The sequence below is a fragment of the Eschrichtius robustus genome, chromosome 19 (genome assembly GCF_028021215.1).
Source record: "Eschrichtius robustus isolate mEscRob2 chromosome 19, mEscRob2.pri, whole genome shotgun sequence".
NCBI classification, from domain to species: Eukaryota; Metazoa; Chordata; class Mammalia; order Artiodactyla; family Eschrichtiidae; genus Eschrichtius; species Eschrichtius robustus.
Window position 1 is genome coordinate 26,653,407 of NC_090842.1, and position 10,707 is coordinate 26,664,113.

The window sequence follows — 10,707 nt, forward strand, 5'->3', positions numbered from 1 at the left end:
AGACTGAAGCCTCTGTGTTCCTCTTGTCTGAGTTGGAAAGTAAATGTAAAACTCCGATATTCTGCGTTCCTGAAGCTGGGCAAAGCAGTGGGGGTTTGAATTAAAAACCACAGGAATGGAAAAGGGATACGTCAATAAAACCACAGACTTGTACGTACGGCATACTAGTTTGCAAACAAACACAGCAAGCCTTCCTGGAGTATGAGTCTATTACTGTATGTTTAAACTGAATGTGTGATGGCTGAGGTGACTATCGCAGCATGGTTTTCCCTCATTTCATGTACAGGGGAATGCAGACCTGCATCCTTGGTTCCTTGTAGCAATGCAATGAGGAAATTGCTTAACTGAAGAACGCATCACCAAAGTGGGAAAGGCTGAAATGATACTAAATCTGCCTTTTAAGTACGAAGATCATTAAAGGAAGAGAATTTCAAGGCTGAACTGATATGCAATCAGTAATGGTGGAAAATTAGTTTTTTCAAATATAGACATCAGGTTAACATCCATTTAAATTACATGGTTTTCACTATAAGGTTTCTGCAGTGTCTGACATTAGAATATATTTGTTGAGTAATCAATTGGCTATAGAGGAGTATAATCAGTACATAAAAATATTACATATTTTACAAGGATAAAACCAGAATAAAGGCAGTCAAGTTGAACAGAGCACAGGCAAAGTATTTAATTTATAATTCATGGTACATAGCTGTGCACTTTTTTTAAAGATGCGATGTGTTACAAATATTTAAGAGAAGACAGCTATGTGGGAAAACCTGGATTGTTTACTTGGTTAATTAATTAGGCTAAATGGTGCTTAACTTTGCTACCAGTTAACAACTGGTTTCAAATATACTGGCTTCTCATTATGCTTGAACAATTCATGAAATTAATCTTACTGACTACCTAGTGCATTCAGAGACTGTTTGAAGCTCAAAGAAATATCCACGATATTTTTAGGTAAGGATTATCTCATTTGACTCTGACAAAGAATGCTTTATTTTTCTTTCCACAGAAAACATGTTTATTTTATCCATACTGAAGGATGATAGAAATAAAAGTCAGCTTTGTTTATTTTCCAACATTTTAATGCTTACCTTATTGCACAGTCTAATGAAACATGGTGGCAGACACAGCACTTACTGTGGGGTTTATTTTATGGAGGGTTTTATTCCTGAGTAAAAGATAAAAGGCTGGGGATAAAAGTGAACATACTTTACTTCCCAAGCTTCCTATATATTGTAAAGGATATACATTGTGATACTTCAGGAAATTCAAAGATTGTGAGATGTCTTGCACTTCCTAGACAATTAATTTTTATGAATTATAAATTTCAAAGAGTTTGATAAAGGCTTAAATCCTAAATCTCTTGGTTATTTTATCAGTCAGTTGTGGGGTCTTCTGATTACTATAATGATAGAGCCCAACAATTATGGGCTATGTTATTTTGAAGTCAAACATAAATATACATTTTTAAAATGGAGCACAGCATCCTTGTACTTGAAAATATAATTAGAGTGATTAAAAACAGAACATAGGACAAGTTTTATCATAATCCCTTACTCACTGCTATGTCTCCAATGTTTATTCAGTCCAGTCTCTGACACATAGTAGAGGTTTCATAAACAGCAGTTGAGAAGATAAATAAAGATAAATAAAAGAGTTAACAAATAAAAATGGATGTTAAGTGGAAACAGATCTAAAACCTAGATTTTCTAAAATGTGCCTTCCTCTGCTTCTTTTTTTAAAATTTATTTATTTATTTATTTATTTTAATTCACAAAGCATTTTATTATATTTTTTTTCCTTTTTTTTTAACATCTTTATTGGAGTATAATTGCTTTACAGTGTTGTGTTAGTTTCTGCTGTATAACAAAGTGAATCAGCTATACATATACATATATCCCCACATCTCCTTCCCCTTGTGTCTCCCTCCCACCTTCCCTATCCCACCCCTCTAGGTGGTCACAAAACACGGAGCTGATCTCCCTGTGCTATGTGGCTGCTTCCCACTAGCTATCTATTTTCAATTTGGTAGAGTATATATGTCCATGCCACTCTCTCACTTCGTCCCAGCTTACCCTTCCCCCTCCCCATGTCCTCAAGTCCATTCTCTATGTCTGCGTCTTTATTCCTGTCCTGCCCCTAGGTTCTTCAGAAACACTGTTTTTTTTTAGATTCCATATATATGTGTTAGCATACGGTATTTGATTTTCTCTTTCTGACTTACTTCACTCTGTATCAGACTCTAGGTCCATCCACCTCACTACAAATAACTCAATTTCATTTCTTTTTATGGCTGAGTAATATTCCACTGTATATATGTGTCACATGTTCTTTATCCATTCATCTGTTGATGGACACTTAGGTTGCTTCCATGCCCTGGCTATTGTAAATAGTGCCCTCTGCTTCTTTTTTAAGGAAGCCTGTTGCATCATAAAAATCATATAAAGTGCCTTGCTCCCTCAGGCACTACAATTCTGAGACCGCATCATGACCAAGCAAATGAGTTTTCACGAAGAGCACCACGTTAGAAATGGACACCATAAAAAATAATCAAAATCTGTATTTGCATGGGATAAATAGTAATACAGGAAACTCAAAAATCAGTATTTGATCTTAAGAATTATAAATATTTCTTTGAGGATCTGTAGTTGCTGCAAATTATTTTTTTTAAAAAAAGAACAATTATGATTAGCCTTTATTCTTAACCTACTCAAATACGTTATTAATAAAATATCAAATGTTTAATACTGAAATTCCCTAAATGCTGCCTCATTAAAATGGAGGCTTATAATAGATTATTAAAAAACAGCACAAAGCATAGTGGAGTAGCTATAAGTAGTTATTTACCTGATGTAATGTGTATACAAATTAAAAGGTTAAAGTTAATAAGAAGCTGAGAAAGCTAAACAAATTAAGACATAATGCATTTATCATTTGCTAGATTGTTTGACATTTATTTAAAATAAGGAATCTTGCTAAATCAGCTCCCAACATAAAAAAGGCCTTTATGTATTAAAATATATGTCAATTAAAAGTTTTAAATGTTTTCAAGCTCCTAATATATAACACTGTGATTGACACATTAGAGGATACAAAAAATATTAATAACTAATAATAATAATAAACTGGCCATAGTTGAACTGCTGCTATGTTTCAGTAAAGTTAAACCATTTTTAACATCTACTTACTTCATCTCACACTAACTGCTGGATTGTCTATTTTAGTCTCAATACAGACAGCAATAACTGATGTCTTGGGGCCAAGGACAGGTACCTAGGAGGACATGTACCTTGACTCATAGGTACTCATGTACCTGTGAGTCAAAACCCCTTTGAGCCCAAGGTTCATACTTTTTCTCCAAACTGAAATTGAGTATACGTGAAAACCTGCACACACACACACACACATATACACACACAATGCAGTATATAGTGGTGTGTCCTAGAAGAGCTCACACACATATACACACACAATGCAGTATATAGTGGTGTGTCCTAGAAGAGCTATGAAGAGATTGTATCAGCATGGGAAATTATGGGGGTTTTTTTGGTCGAAGGATGAAAGAAGGTTTGATGGAGGAGATGGCTTTTGAAATGAGCTTAAATGTATCAATAGAATTTCACTGGTTCAGGTTACAGAAGACATGGCAGGCAAAGGTAAAAAAACTGAGACAAAAAAATCAAAATTTGTGGAAAAATGACCTAGGCTATTCAGATTGTTAACTAAGTTGCTAACTAAGTAGCATTTAGGATGCTGTTGGCATCTTCCTCTCTCTTCAATGCCATTCACAAAATATTAATCTTAGGCCCTTATATAAAAAGGGCTGTTTCTTTGAAGCATTTGTTATATAGGTATACAAAATAATAAATACAAATCAAAGCACAATTTTGATTTAGCATCCTAAAAAGCCAACAGTGCATTCCCTCTAAATTAAACAAATAAACTAAAATATTTTGTTTGAGCCTATTAAAAAGTTAGACAGCATAAACTTGGATAGATAATATTTAACATGTATATTTTTAGCTTGCACTATATTATTTTATATACTTTTGTATAGTACGCACAGATGTATATAATACATAAGGGATATTTACACTATTATTTTGATCTTCAAAGAACTCAAACTCATAGACAAAGGTCAAGTTTAAAGTTGGTGTCTTCCATAAATGAAATATAAATGTGTCTATCCATACTTGGGCAGTTATACACAGAGTTCAGGAAAACAGGATGTACATGAAAATAATGAACTATTTATAGACAATATTAATAATCTAGAGACATTTTTTACAGATACATAGAAATATCTGACTCTGCCTCACTCAGGTAGCTGAGACATGTTTTATAAAATAAGGTATTTTTATTAGTAACAGAAGAAATACGAAGAAATTTATTTACTATAAGCACATGATATAAATTTTCTAAAACCAATAGTATTAAATAAATTAGTGGTAACTACTATGGGTTTAAGATTGACATTACTGATGGAGTTTAGACCTTCCTCAACATGACAACCTTCAAGTGACAGAATCTGGAAATAAGGTAAATTTGTCCAAACTGCTTTGGGGTTAGTGGGCATAAATCTTGCCATATATACATAAGTATACATGTATATGCACACACATATGTATGTATGTATTACATATACATATATAATTTATATAGACCTAATTTAAAATAGTTAAATTAGTAATAACAGTAATTAATGAACATTTCAGAAAACTCATAAAACAAAAAAAAAAAAACCTATAGAAATCATTATTATCCATCAACTCCAAACATACAGATAACAATTAATATTTTGGAATATTTTCTTCCAATATTATTCTCTCTATATATATTTACAGTATTGAATATCTATAGCCTAGATGAAAAGGAGGCTTTCAAAAATAAATCAGTTACATGAATATTTTAAAAGTCATTAAATACCCTTAAATATTGTTTAAAGAATGCCTACATTTCAAGTATTGAATTTATCAAAATGTTTAATTATTTTCTCAATTGTTATTTATTTAAATTACTGTTAATCACAGTTATAAATAAAGCTGTGACACATAATATTTTTGACCATTTCTCTCATTATTGAATTCCTCAAAGTTGGATTCTTGTATAAAAGTGTCCTGACATTTTTAGAGCTCTTGATGAAGAAGGAATATAACTTTTATAGCAGTTGATATGGATTTAAATTATTTGAATGATGGGTGTTTATTGAGAGACAACTATTTCTCTTCAAATCTATCAGAATATAAGGTCAAAAATTAATTGTGTGCAAAAGTTTTATTAAAACATAGTAAGTCCAATAAAACACTTGTATTTTTTGAGCAGTACCTTTCTGTACTTTTTTGAACTTTCTGAGTAGTACTTTTCATCATTGTATTGTTACTCTCAAGCTGACTTGGATTTAAGATTCATATTGCTGGGCCAAAAGAAAAAACTGAAACAATTTTAGTAAATAGAATTAATTTTGAAAATGTGAAATGGTTTGTTACCACAAAACTAAATTAGTCAAGTTTCATATTTTATATAAATATACCAACCATGTTCACGTTAGGTATCAGACATAAATAATTCTGTTTGAGAAAACTGTGTGCCTACCATATCAAGCCTTCATCTGAGACTCCTGAGGCACATGTGGCATTCATCGCCAGCAACCCGCTCACAGCCTAGTGATCACCCCCTTGCCAGCTGGCTGGTCGCATGGATGAATAAGGAAAAGGTTTTCATGACTGCCATAGGAGCAGTGAGTTGGCAGGGAGCCAAGTAATCTTCAACAGCCAACTGGCACCAGGGAACTCCTTAACTCTCAGAGGGTTAGCCATGCACACTATGTCCAAGCCATGCAGAGCTTACTGCCAGGAAGCCTACATTTGGAAAGGCATTCTCCCAAAGAAGCAGGCAGAGCACTCCCTTCATGAAGAACTGCCTCATTCACAGATTCAGGCACCTCAGAAAACACTGAAACCGGAAAAACTGGCATTGCTCCTGAGGTTGTCTTGCTTATTACATTGACTCATTTATTTGTTGACTTTCAGAGTATTCAATTTTTAAAGATATTCAGTAGAATTCCTACCTACCAAGTGGTAGACCACCTGAGTCCGTGTGTTTTGAACAGCCCTGTTTCGTGATTGCAGTCCTAACACATTAAAAGCGCCTCCATTCATTCCCAGCAGGGTCCTGCTTTAGATGATATAGGATATGGTCACTCAACTACTAACAAAATATCTAAATTGAGTTTTGGGTCAAAATAACTAAAATGACCAAACTACTGATTCTCAATAAGAGAACAAGGTAGATGACAACCCTGTGTATTTTTTAAATTTTAGCTTTTTATTATAAAAAAAACAGATCTCTATAATATTTAGAAAGCTTATAAAATTTTATGAGTATAAATAATATATTATGGACCTCCACATACCCATCACCCAACTTCAACAACTATCAACTTTTTTTTCCTATTCTAAACTTTAACTAAATAAAACATGACTTCCTTGAATTCTCACTCTATCACAATGTTAAGGAAGTATTTACCAAAGTTTATTCATGCAAAACTAGTCCTGGGAATTGTTTCAAGAGAAAGAAAAGAGTTGTATATTAATCCCCTGCTTTTCACAACAAACATTAATGCTGCTACAAAATCTTTAATAGGCTAAAGAAAGTATGTTTATGTGTGTTGGATACAGTTTTCATAAATCAAATCACACATATTAAGATCCTACAGAATTAGTGTTAACCTAAAAAAAAATAGTCAACTTGTAAACATAACCAGATTTTTTTAAACCATTGTCTTTGCAATGATACGGTTTTATAAAATTAAATTTTATCTAACTACCTGGGCCTCTGGGCAATCATATCAATGTATGATTTATCTGGGACCAAGGAAAATAGCACCTTGGGAGAAGTAAACCTGTGTTGTTCTTCACGGGTGCAAAACACAGAGAATAAGCCTAAATTTCTGTTAATGCACTCATCCACCAATCCAGTTATGAAGCACCTACTGTGTTTTTTAAATTCTGTGCCAGAACTTCAGTGAAAAAGAAACATTGCCCAGTGGGGAAAGCTATTACATGCCTATTGTCTATTTAGTTGTTTAAGTGCTTTTCGTTCATTCCTTAATCATTCATTAATCATTTGTCGAGTACCTACTATTTTCAGGTCTCGTCTAAGTATTGGGGATATAATACTGAGAGAAACACACAACATTTCTGTTCTCATGGTGCTTTCACTGTAGGTTGACTGGGGACAGCAGGCAGAACATAATGAGGAGAAGCACCAATCTGACCCGAGTGGGAAGATGTTGCAGGGAGGAAGCAAGAGGAGAAATTCCTGGATGACATAAACTTGTTCTTTAAAACAAAGGTATGGAAGGGGAACAGAAATAAAGAAGTCAAAAGATAGCATTTGCTAAGATTAGAAGATGGGAGAGTGTCTGTTCTAACTTCGTTTTACTTGACACCTCACTTATAAGTACTATGGATAAGCGTTTTGCTCTTGTTTCCAAAGTCCTAGCACAAGACTGCTCATGAAATACTTTTGATAAGATTTCTCTAAAAAGGACTGCTTCTTCCAAACAAACAAACAAACAAAAGCATGCATTGGGGATATGAGTTGACAAGGGATTCTTCATAGTTCTCTTGGATTCTGCATCTTTCCTCCTCCCCCTAGTAATCCTCACTTCTAAGACAATAGAGTCAGCCTCATCTTTCTGTGGCCCACACTCACCATATTATCTTTAGTCATGATGACGCCACAGAAACAGACTATATTCCGCCTTGTTCTGTTCAATGGCCATTTTGTTTGGTCCTTGTTTACTTCTGCCCATATGGTCACCAGCCCCCTAACCCTCCTTTTGTCCCAAGACCTGGACTACTTGTGTGTCTCATAAAAGGGTATTTTCACCTCAGGGCCTTTGCTTTCATAGTTTCCTCTGTGTGGAGCTCTCTTCCACCTGATACTCATATAGTTTGCTCTCTCATGCCCTGTTGGTGTGAGCTAAGACATCGTTGTGTCAGTGAATGCTTCCTGACCACGCAAGATAAACCAGCAACCACCATTCACCTAACCACCCCTACCCTACTATAGCCTTTTCCTTTCAATTATTATTATATTACAATCTGATACATGTTTCTTTCCCTTTTTTAACAAAATTAGCTTCCTGCACCAGGCTCTATACTCCATAAGGAAAGGGACTTTGTCTGTTTTAGTCACTGCTGTGTCTTCTCTATATAAAACAATTCTTGGTACAATGTAGATGCTCACTGAACAAACAAGCCAATGAATGAGGGATATTATGTCAACCCTAGATGGTATCATGCTTTTTCTTAGAGTATTACAATATCAAAGGGTCAGTGTTAGGGAGAACATTGGTAACGACCTGATAGAAAGTAGAGTTTCTAGTTGATGTTTTTAAATGACATGGATTCATAGTTGGTCCTTTCCATTTGGGCTTGCTGTGATTAATTAAATGCCCAACATGAAATGGGAAACCTTGTTGGTGTCAACCTCAGTTTCCATATCTGCAAAAGAAGTTAGGCTTAAAAACTACTATAAAATTAGAAAAGCTGTAACAATACTTTGGTTGCTAAAATAATGTCACCAGTGAATCCATTACTGTATGTGGAGTAGAATAATAAACCTTCCTTCAGGTTGAACTGTCAAAGTATAAATCTGCAGGAAGCCTCTCTTGATGAAGAGTGCAGCTCTTCTCCTCAGATTAAACTGGAAAAGTGATAATTATACCTTTCATGCATTCCAGATTTTATAGGACAGTTTCATTGTAATATCCACTTGCAAAACTGTGTGGAGTGAGGTGGTGTTAAACAGAACATATTTTTAATTTAAAATCCATTAGCATTCCACATAATTAATTAGAATTTTACACTCCAGTGACTTTTGGTTCCCTACACAAAACTGAGCACACAGAATATAATTTGATTTAATTTTTGGTTTAGGTTGAATCTACCTTAAACATTTTTTTAAATATCTCGGGGGAAATTTTAACTACTTAAAATTTTGTGTTCTTTCTTTAGTAAACCCAGCATTCTATTCTAATATTCTTTGATGTGGGGCGGGGGGGAAGCTTAGAAAAGTATAGGTAAAGCAAAAATATTTAATGCAAGTATTTAGAATCCAAAATACAGAGTGCATAGCCTTGCTATGGTAATATACTTGGGAGAAATGAAGAGAGGTTGTGAAATTTTGCCTGTCAATTTCACACCCTCCTCTTCTTATGAGAATTATGGAACTGTATCTCCACACAGGTCTTTTAAAGTTTCAGTCTATGCCACTAAAATGATCTCTCACAAAAGGTATCACATGTATTTGACATTCTTACAACACATTTATTGTGGCTCAGAAGGCCAAGTACAGGCTCATAATTACATTCCATAACAATTTCCAAGGGCCATTTCTGTGGGTAAGTTTCCAGTTGCATTATTTATAACCACGGAATTAAATCACAAGGTTTGGAGGGCCTTAGCCTAACTTCAAACTGCTTTACAATGATTATAATAAATATTAGGTCTTTAGGATTCTTTGTTCAGTTTAGTGGGGTCATCAATTAAATTTTCTGTACATTTTCTTTTTACTCTAATGTTTTCTTTAATTTCTTGCCCTCTTTTAACCTTATCCTATATGCCCTTTTATCTCAGAGGCTGACACATTCATATAGTTATTTGCTAGATATGCAAGCGTATTTATTTATCATTCACCTGGATAAGGTTTTTCTAACTTCTTGCATTATTGTTACACTAAGTAGTCTTTCAAACATTTAGATTGAGTAGGACCATTTAGCATTTACTAAAAACAATTATAATATTGCGACATACTTTCTACAAATGGCGATGCAGTTCAATTCAAAACAGTGGTAATAATAAGCTATTAAATAAAACACACATATACACACAAGTGCACACACATACACATACATATACATAGATAAAACATACAGATTTAAGTAAGTCTATCAAATAACAAGCTTTGAAAATTTTAATAGAACTAAACACCAAGGATCTGTTGTTTCTTGTGTTTTACAACCAGAGATTTGAATACTATATTTCATTTTAAAATATGTTTAAAGTAGCATAAAGCAGGAGATACAGTGATCTTTTAGGTTTTCAAATCTTGGGGGACAAAATAAGATGTCATTTAGTCTCCAGATCCAAATTTGAATGAGATACTTTCCAGATATAGACATTTTACAGAATTTAAACTCATTTTGCCTGTAGGTAGAATTAAAATGTTGGCTCATTTATACACATATAATTTTAATCTAAATGGTGGATTTAGGCTTATTTTGACTCTTTAGAAATGTGCATTCAAGTGTAGGGTAAATCTCATTCAATCTCTATCACAAACTTTTTTTTAACATTAAGATTTTGCATATAAAACATACAATATTATGAAGCACAAGTTAGTTAAAATTAGACCGACAAGATCAGGTTACTATACGGGAAAACGCTATTCATTGGTTTTACGTCATAATGTGAATATGCTAATAACTACGGGAATAATTGACACTGGAGGAACAAATATAAACACGTTTAATGAGGTTACTGATTTTTTCCCTTATAAATGTTCTTACACACTTTATATTGTAAGCATATCACTAATGATGTATGTCTTTTCATTAGAGTTGGCATAATAAACATGACAATTAATTTTTAATGCATCTGTTAGTGAAATTTAATATTGAAAAATTAATAAAGCAAA